At 48.6% G+C, this 10,025-nt stretch overlaps 1 pseudogene; it reads left to right on the forward strand.

Moving 5' to 3' along the window:
* The first annotated feature begins 2,066 nt into the window (after positions 1–2,066).
* On the forward strand, positions 2,067–5,583 carry LOC140711170 (protein FAM90A5-like; annotated as a pseudogene).
* Positions 5,584–10,025: the final 4,442 nt, after the last annotated feature.

A 10,025-nucleotide genomic window follows, 5' to 3' on the forward strand; every position in this document is an offset into this window, starting at 1 on the left:
CAGAGGGCCAACAAGATTCAGCAACTGAGAGTCGGGTGTAGTGTCAAGTGGGACGCGACTGGTTCCAAAGCTCTAGAAGACCATGGGGCCACTTGGACCAAGTGAGAAAATGCCCCCAGTGTGCTGGTTCACCATTCCGACTCCTGCCTGTCTCTTCCCGTCCAGGGAACTTGGACCCTAACTCGTGCAGGTGCAGATGACGAAGGGCAGAATGAGGGGACGTGGCACCCAAGTTCCCCGACAAGAGAGTTCCACAGAAAGTCCGCTGGATCTTCGCAAATCCAGAGAAATGGCAACAGGACCCAAGGAAATAGAGCCCCACCGGTGTCCTGGAGACTCTTCAGGCATAATGCCTGGAGCCGCAGGATGAGCTGAAAAAGGAGCCAGGCACCGAAGGACAAAGAGGTGTTGACTTTCTTCATCTGGGTTTCCCAGTGCAGTCCAATTCACGGTGGTTTCCAAGGGCTTCCTGGAGGAGAAAACACGTGAGGGTGTGGTCAGGGTTTTCTGATGACGCACTTACTGTGGGGAAGAAGGAGAAGCTCTGAAGATGGATAACGACCGAGATTGCATGTCAAGGTGCACCTCCTTGATGACACTGAGGTCTACGTTGAAATAGAGTAAATATGGTACAATTACACTGTGTCTATTTTAGCACCTTGTTTAAAAAAAAAAAAAAGAGATGTAAAACCAGACAGGGGTACATGCACCAGTGCTACATACCTGACGGGAAACATCTATTCTTCAAAGCTTGCAGCTGTACAGGTAGGTTTTAGAATGTCTGTCCATAGTGAACATCGTCTTAGAGTGGGCTGGGCAAATAGACCTTTCCAGGTCATGTAATTGGATTAAGTTGATTAGGTTAGGGTCCGTTTCGCGTCAGGGGTCCAGAGGCACTATAAAAGGCAACCTGGAAAGCAAAGGTCCCTCTCTGCCCCTTCCTCCGGCTTCCTGAAGGCTGCACCGCTTCCAGCAGGGCTGCTCCAGCACCTGCCCATCTGAGCGCCAGTGCACCTGTCCATCTGAGCGCCAGCCGAGGAAAGAAAGTAGACCTGTAATTTCAGGTTAGTTTCCCTGAACGACTGGTTGTTTCACGTAATCCCTGAGGGGTTGGGGGAAAAGAGACAAAGGAAAGTGAAAGAAACAGATCACACTGGGGCTCGCTGATGCGGTAGGATGTGTTCTCCTTACCCGTAATTCTTGGAACAGAAAGCGAGAAAACATTTCCATCTCCATGCCTGGGAGAAGAGCCAGATGGAAATGCAAAAAGAAATTTACTCCAGCATGCTGAATTGGTGGGTAAATGGAAAAAGAACTTTGGAAAAGGGGTGGTTTGCCCTTTAGCCATGTAAGAAATTCATATGCCACTTGTTCAGCGTTTGTTTAGATGAATTCGTATGGCGTGTGTAAAATACCAGAAAAATAAATAAAGAGGGGCTGGAGCTAAAGCCAAAAAGACAGAGCAGGAAAGACCATCACCTGCTAGTGTGGTAGAGAGGGAGATAACTTCTCTCGATGAATTTGTGTTTGGAAGTTGCCTAATGAAACGGCAAGAGTAGCCATTTGAGTTCTGATAGGAAGCATCCCTTATCCCTGACTTCAAGCAGACCTGCCAAGGGGTGACATCGGCCATGCCCTGTAGCTTCTATTCTTTTGTCCCTCAGGGGAGAGAGAATCATTGTGTCTTCTACTGGAGTGAGTGGTGATAGACCTAAGTCCAGTCTCCAGAATCAGTTGTTTGGTTGGGATTGAAATCTCAACTCCAACTCCGCATACCTAGGCCGTGGGCCATGTGGCAGGTGAAGTTTACTCTTGGACCAGGTAGTCACAGCAGAGGAACACACAATATCTGAGGATGCACACACCACATTGTGATCCACAGATTTGACCGACGGGTGGTGAGGTCTCCTCATGACCACACCGTCATGGAATTAGCTGAGGGTTTCTTGTGGGTGTGTGAATATCCAATGTGCCTAACCATCGCTTTGTGTGTGTTTGTGCGTGATTCAGGTGACCCAACCATCAACCCCTGAAAAAGGCGGCCATAAAACGCCCAGGAGATGAAGATGATGGCACGTCATGACCCCAAAAGTGGGGTAAACAGACTCGTGAGAGCCCAGACACTCCAGAAGCAGCAGAGGGCCCCAGTTGGGCCAAGGGCTCCCCCACCCGATGAAGAAGATCCCAGGGTATGTCTAGCCCTGGAATCTTTTGGGTATCGAGGGGGGAGGAGGGGGCGAGTGTCACACGGTCCTCAGAGACTGGGTTGGTTTCCAAAGAGTTCTGCCAGCACCACCCGGGTTGCTTTTCCCATCCAAGGTGGGCCTGGCTTGGGACCTCCTCCGCGGTCCGACAGGTCCCTGGAGAGACTCTTGGGAGCAACTTCCCTTTCCACTCAGAATCCTGTGTAGCCAGATTGGGCTGTGTTGTGGACATCGGGTTCACGATCGTCCCCGCTAGAACCCTGAGTCCTTCCTTTGAGAGTTCCTCCCTCACATGGGCTTTGGGAGGGAACATCATAACCGAACCCTCCCGCCACTTAAGGGCCCCCATGCCGGTGTCCCCGCTTTGGAATCCTCACTCAGTTCTGAATTCACAATCCGTCTCAATGTTGACATTGGATCACTGCCTGTGGCTTCAGCTCATTCACTGACATCACTTCCTTTCCACCCACAGGTCAAGTGCAAAAACTGCGGGGTCTTTGGCCACACGGCCAGAAGTACCAGGTGCCCCATGAAGTGCTGGAACGGAGCCCTGGTTCCCCAGACCTTTGGGAGAAAGGAAGGGAAGGAAAACCGGAAACCATGGAAGCCCCAGGTTCGAAGGAACCCTGGGCCCTTGAACAAGGAAAAGGGAGAGAAGGAAGCCAGACCAAGGTGAGCAGTGGGAGGGGTTTTCACCACCCTTAGGGTACTGCCACCTAAGGACACAGTGTCTCTGCACCCGCACACCGTGTGCCTTTCCGTCTCTGGGACAGGGAAGGAACGCTGCAGAGAAACAGACCGGGTTCCCCATCCGGGAGCTCCTTTGGCTCTGGGAGATTCAGGGACGGTGGAGAGGCGGGGGCGCTTCGTGCAGGTTCTCCATGACAGGGGGAAAAGCAACGGAATGCAAATGACAGTCCTTACTTGGGAAGCCTAGAGGGCCACCAGCAGGATGGGAAGGTTGGCACATGAGGGAAGGTGCAGAGGCGGAAAGGGCACAAAAGTTCCATTTATGTATCACAAAACACAGAACGGGACTGGGCCCCAGACAGGCTTCTCCCTGTCTCCTGGGGAGAACCAGGGGGCAGGGCCTGAACTTTTTCTCTTCTGCAGGCAACAAGACCTGTAGAGGAAGGCTCTCCTCCAGATCTTTTCCGGGACACCTCCGGAGAAGCTGCCGCCAAATCGAAAAGAATCCATGGAATCTTGTGATTATCTGAGGGTGAGTGTCACCCTGGGCCGCTGGTCTTTTTCTCCTCTAGGTCACCCTGGTTGATTTCCTTTCAGGTTCCCGTGTGTGTGAGGGGATCGGGGAACCCTTCTTCCCTGCCTTCTTGGGGTCAGGGACTCCACGATCCTTCCAGGTCCATTTGATTCCAGATGAAGGCATCTGAAGATGCCGTATTTCCTGCTGCTTTCTTTCTGTGCAATGATGGCAAGCCTGCCAACAACATCTTCCTAGCGGCGTGAGGAAATTAGTCCCTCTGGGGCGCCAAACATGGAAGAGGCTCACCCCAGGAACATGCATGTTTTCAGAAAAGACGTCCTGGGAACCCTTGAGCCACCGACCTGCCTTCAGATGGACATTAGTCCGTCCCACTTCATGGAAGGCTGAGTGGAGGCGCTTTGATCCAGTGAATGCCCAAGACACAGTCTTTAGAAAAATGGTATTCTCAGATCATAGCTCGAGAGTGCATTTTTCATGGGTCTTGTCCCGATCAGCACTCACCTTGAGGATCTGTCCCTACTTCCAAGGACCGCCTGTCCATACTGTATTAAGAATTTCCTGCTGTGTGCACCTTGTCTTTGAATGTGATTGATTTCCATGTTGGCTCGATGCCGAGGAACCTCTAACGTGTGTGGTCTCCTTTCTTTCAGGTTGCAAGCAGGCCAATTCCGGTCCACACAATTAATAAGAGGCCACGCGTGGACACTGCCCTCACTGATGGCTCAGCTACCAAAATATCTGACACGGTATCCGTCTTGGCTTCACTGTCTCTCCTCAGAAAAGCCAGTCCGAGCTCCTCGTCAAGTCTCCGACCAAAGGAACGACAGACAGGGGCTGTGGCCGACATCCCTCAGCCTGGAGTCAGGCAGCAGGGCCCGGAGCCTCTCGTCGTGGTGAAGCCGACACACAGCAGGCCTCAGGGTGGCAGTCGAGAAGTTCCCCAGGCTGCCTCCAAGCCCCACGGCCTGATCCGGGTCATCAGCCCCCAGGCACAAGACAATCGTGCTGCGGTGACCTCACAGCCCTGCCCACCAGCCGACACACACAGCTTGGGCCTCGGCTCCAATCTCAGTTTCAGGCCAGGAGCCAAGAGAGCTGCCCAGGCTCTGACTCAGGCTTGCCTGAACTTCCCCAAGAAACCGAGAATGGGTTCCTTCCAGATGCCCGAAAATGCCATCCAGGGAGGTGAGCTGGGGGCCCCGGAGACTCTCCAACCTCTGCCAGCTGCAACCGAACTCAGACCAAGTCCGTCGCCCCAGATGAGCAGGGGGACACCCGCCCAGGTGCCCAGCAGCGACCGGCAGCCTCCGCACAGCAGACCTTGCCTGCCTACTGCCCAGGCCTGCACCATGTCCCATCACCCAGCGGCCAGCCACGATGGGGCCCAGCCTCTCAGAATGCTCTTCCGGAGACTGGAAAACGGATGGTGGAGCTCCAGCCTCCTGACAGCTCCCTCGTTTCTCTCTCCTGAGAAGCCGGGAGCCTTCCTCGTTCACAGCCGTCATGTCTCAGAGAAGTCTGAGGCTCCCTGTGTTCCTGTCCCCCTGAGTGTCCTCTATGAGGACCTTCAGGTTTCCTCCTCCTCAGAGGACAGCGATTCTGACCTGGAGTGAGACTACAGATGGCCGGGGCTCCATTGCATCCAGTTCCCGTGATTTGGAGGGGTCTGTGGGACTGAGGAGCACAGAGCAGAGAGCAGACTGTGTGTGGTGATTCCCAAGCTCCCCAGCTGTGGTGCTTCTGGGGATGTTGGAGCCCAGGCCAGGCAGGGACCACATGCAGAGACTCTGCCTCATCGAATTCTTGTGAGGGACATTGTAGTTCGCAGGGCGCTCCGGAAACCCACCACCAGAAGCTTCTGTGCCAGTGATTCGTTGCCTCAGAAACTGGTTGATGGTGACGCGTGGGAGTCAGACTTCCGCTGTGATGTCAGTAGGAAACTGGGGAATGACTGTGCATTTGCTCTCTAGATGACTGAATCAGGGAACAGTTAGGGAACCCTGAGAGATGCAGGCCTTCAGCTGCGCCCCGCCCTGACAGCAGTGTTTTGGACGCTGTGAAGCGTTCTGCGCAAAGCGTTCTTGGGGTGTTTCCTCAGCCTCGAAAATTGGGCTCTGGAATGCCATTGGAAATAGGTGTGTTTAATTTGTTTTGAAGTGAATAAAATTCTCAAAAAGATGACGTACTCTCTTTTGACTTTCATTCCGTGTTTGTGTGTAACTGATTTTCCAAGGGCTTGAAAATTTCTTGACTGGTCAGCAATCCAAGTCATTTTGTCTCTGAAACAGAGTTGATTGAGGGGACCGCAGGTCTTCGCAGGACCTGTGACTTCTTAAGCATCCACAGGGGCAAGAGAACCTCAGCCCCACTCTACCAACACGCACCTAGTCAAATTCCGCCAAGTGAATCTCACGCACGCTAACACGTGGGGAGTGTTGCTTACACCACGAGTCCCCATTTGGCTCACGGTGATGCCACATATGGGGTTTCACACGTATGTGTTGCACCGTAGTCCACTTTACAGTGGTAGAATAAATGTATTGGCTTTCTGTCGGTTTGTTGGAGGCAAAAACCTGTGATGTTGTTGGTTTTTGGTGGGAGAGTTTCACTTTCGAAAAGAAAATACTCTGAAAATGGAGGTTGTCCTAGACTGTATTTCAAGGTGAGTCTACTTGATGCCAGTGAAGCATATTTTGGCATATAATACATATGGTTATATTATATTTTGTCTATATTACCTCATTTAAAAAAACCATTTTGTGAAAAATGTCAGAGTTAGATATACCAATGTTCAATTTCTGATCACGTGTCCAGAAGCACTGTAAAATGCAGCCTAGAATGCAAAATTCCCAGCCACTTCTTTGTTGAACTCTCTGCAGAGCAGCATTGCATTCAGGAGTTTTCAAGGTGCACTAGTGTGGCATGAGCTGGTCTCTGGCTTCCTGCGGAAGTTAGAATCCTGCAGATTGTTTAGGGGTGGTATCTGCTTGTCCCATCTTTCCAGGTCATCATTAACCTTTCCTTGGCACCCACGTGGACTCAGAACTTACCTAGAGTCACAGGCAGGTCTGGGAAGCTGGCCTTGAGCCTTTGTGCAGTCCATGATGGTTCCATGCCTCTGATCTGCTGGGGCACATTCTGCAGAGGGATGGGCTGGCATAAGCTGTCCCTGCCTTTCTGAAAATCACGGAGATTCCTGGTACCTGAAGCCACACAGAAATATCTGTGGAGTTTCAGGCAGGACAAGGATGCCATTCACAGGCTCCTGTTCTTCCACTTAATGGCAGCAAGAGTGATTCCTGGGTTTCCTAATTGACTTCAAAACAATTTTGGTGACTTTGTTGTGTCAATGACCACTCCTGTTTCTGTGGCATCCAGTTCTCCTGTAAGGTTTTTGGGGATTATGTGGAAACTCGTGCATTTTTCCAGAGCCTTACTTCATCCTGGATGCTCTCAGGCATGCACAAGCACATCCCTGCCTTGGTGGCATCTTGGAGCATTGCAGGAGACTCCTTAGGTCTAGGAGGCACTAGGAGGTCCATCAGGAATTGGGAGGGCATGTGTCTGCCCATCTGTAGCATGAAATTCTATTCACCTTCAGAATGCAGATTCTTCCTGAACTAATAAATTATCTTCATCTTGGTGTAAGTAGCCACAAAAGAAAAATTCATATTAACTCCATGAATAAAAATAACTGAAAATCAACAATGAAGTTAATAACGACAATGTTAATTATTATAATATTGATAGTAATAATAAAACAAAGGCATTAGAGATTAGAGATTCCCTTAAGTGAAGGACAATGTGAAGATATAGGGATACATGAGTTGTTTGGACTCAGAGTCCAATGAAACATGTTCCTCAAAGGCAAAGACAAGAAACATAAGGAAAATACAAAGTTCATGGATGACCTCCTGGGCTACCTTGGAACTCATGTGGGAACACTGCAGGCAAAGTGTACCTCGTCTTGGGACTGCCCACCACCCAGCCCCCACTCACCTTCATGAGGTAGGACAGCAGGATAACGGGGAAGGAGTTCATGCAAGGGATGCAAGACTTGTGTCACACCTGATTCAAAGAAGCACTGCTTATGACAGCTGTTTATCTCCTAACACTGTGGCACCTCTAACTGCCTGGCTGCATGTCTGCCACCTGTTCTTCTTAGGTCACAGGAGGGACAGACATTACTGTCCACCCATCTGCATACAGAGCCATTGGAGGACGTTATCCTTCTTGCTTCCTCTTTGAAAAAGGGCAACATACATGGCAGATGCCATTCTCTGTCTCTTTGGAAAACTTTACCAGCACATTTAAGGTTTTCTTCAGCCACAGAAAGCCACCTGCTTCAAAGTCTCACCCTCCACAAGTGGCAAGCACACAATTATTAATGGAGGCAAGGGATGCATAGACTTTGCCATTTGATTCAATTGGAACAAATAGGGGAGGCCTTCTTAGCTGAACAGCTCTGTCTGTGCGGCCAGTTGACAAAGTCAGGCTGCGTTGCCATTAGACTTGTCCCTTTGCACATAAGGCTTCACTCTAATCCTTTCCACAGATGTGGATCCTCACATTACTTCCTAATAAACATCCTGCACACTAAACTTCATCTATATCCAGCTCCCTGGGAACAAAACCTGTGACAAAAGTGAAAAGTTTCTAGGGAAAATATGGTTTCCTTATCAGACAGGGATCAAATTCTGCTGAGCTAGAACATAAGGTAAAGTCTGATGCCATCTCATGATTTTTTTTATTAGGACATTACCACTGCCAGCAAAAATTATGTGCATCAATTCATGGGGACAAAAATCATATTGGAGTGGGATGAGGTTGTTGTGAGTTGAGGAGAAATTTTGATGAATGAACTTTACCCTCAGTTGAGTTCAGGAGAGGAGATGAAGATGAAAACAGCTGGAAATAAAAGATGTCCAAAAACATTTTTCTGGTTTTTTAAAAATCAAATTTCAGGTTGGGAGACACTATGTTTAAATTCTAAAAGAATGTAGCATACTGAGAGGAAATAACTATAGATAAATTGTCCTTTTTGTAAATAATACACTTTATGGTATGACAGGAGACCAAGGGACACAACACAAATTTGGAGTTAAAGAAACTAACAGAGATTCTCGATACTCAGCTGTTATGGCAGAGATGCCGGAATGATGGATGTCCATGTAGCAGTATTTTTTTTTTGTTTTAGACATAATCTTGATCTATAACCAGGCTGGGGGGCAATAGTGTGATCTCAGCTCACTGCAACCTCCGCCTCCTTGGTTCAAGAAATCGTCCTGCCTCAGCCTCCCAAGTAGCTGGGACTACTTGCGCACCACCACACTCAGCTAATTTTTGTATTTTTAGTAGAGATGTGGTTTCACCACGTTGGCTAGGATGGTCTCGATCTCTTGATCTTGTGATCTGCACCCCTTGGCCTCTCAAAGGGTTGGGATTAGAGGTATGAGCCACTATGCCCAGCCCATGTAGCAGTACTTTTGAACTTAATGGCTGAAAGCATCCACCTCCAAACTTATGTATTATATTCACAAAAGAGTACAAACCATGTAATGAATTTTAAGGGGAAGACAAGCCTGTGGGAATTCAACAGCCATGGCAACATTTTGAACTTCTTTTTATTAAACATATAAGAAGTAAGTGAAGTTCAAGACCTAACAGAATTGCCAGGAATTATTTGAAGAATTACCAAGATGACTTAGACACTATGAAATCCTTACGATGCCCTCTGGTGGAGTTTCCTCCTGGAGCCAGTGATTTTAAGCCAGAGGCAAATGTCTCTGCAGGCATAAGAATTCGACTCAAATGTACTCTTCAATTTTAAATGAGATGACAATAAAATTGTCTCCTATATAGTAACAACTTTTTTTTTCTTTCAGACAGGGTCTTTTTCTGTTGCCTAGGCTGGAGTGGAATGGGGCACTCTTGGCTCACTGCAATCTCTGCCTCCTGGGTTCAAGTGATTTTCCCACCTCATCCTCCTAAGTAGCTGGGTTTATAAGCATGTGCCACCGTGTCTGACTGATTTTTGTATCAGCAAAATTATTTCTGGGGTGGAGAGTTAGGGACCTTTATTCTCCCATATCCAAAAACGTATTCTCCAAATGATCTGTCAATACAAATAACTGATACCTATATTTGCTAACCTATCTTTTTCTGTCTTTAAATTCAGAACTAGAGTGTGGAAAAGTTATATTAAGATGGTTTTCTCAATTTTCAACACAAGTGAGGGGCTAGGCACTATTCTAGGTGCTACAGATACACATTCACATACCCACAATAGTTTTGCCTTATTACCTCCTACATTCTAATAATGCACCAAAAGAAAAGTATAGATTAGCTTTTTGTTTTTTTGAGATGAAGGTTAATTCTATCACCCAGGGTGGAATGCAGAGGCGCAATCTCAGCTCACTGCAACCTCTGCCTCCTAGGTTCAAGCGATTCTCCTGCCTCAGCCTCCTGAGTATCTGGGATTACAGGCATGTGCCACCACGCCCAGAAAATTTTTGTATTTTTCAGAAAGACGGCTTTCATTATTTTGGCCAGGCTCGTCTCAAACCCTTGGTCTCAAGTGATCCCTGCACCTC

This window comes from Chlorocebus sabaeus, unplaced genomic scaffold (assembly GCF_047675955.1).
Source record: "Chlorocebus sabaeus isolate Y175 unplaced genomic scaffold, mChlSab1.0.hap1 unalloc_scaffold_251, whole genome shotgun sequence".
Classification (NCBI taxonomy): domain Eukaryota; kingdom Metazoa; phylum Chordata; class Mammalia; order Primates; family Cercopithecidae; genus Chlorocebus; species Chlorocebus sabaeus.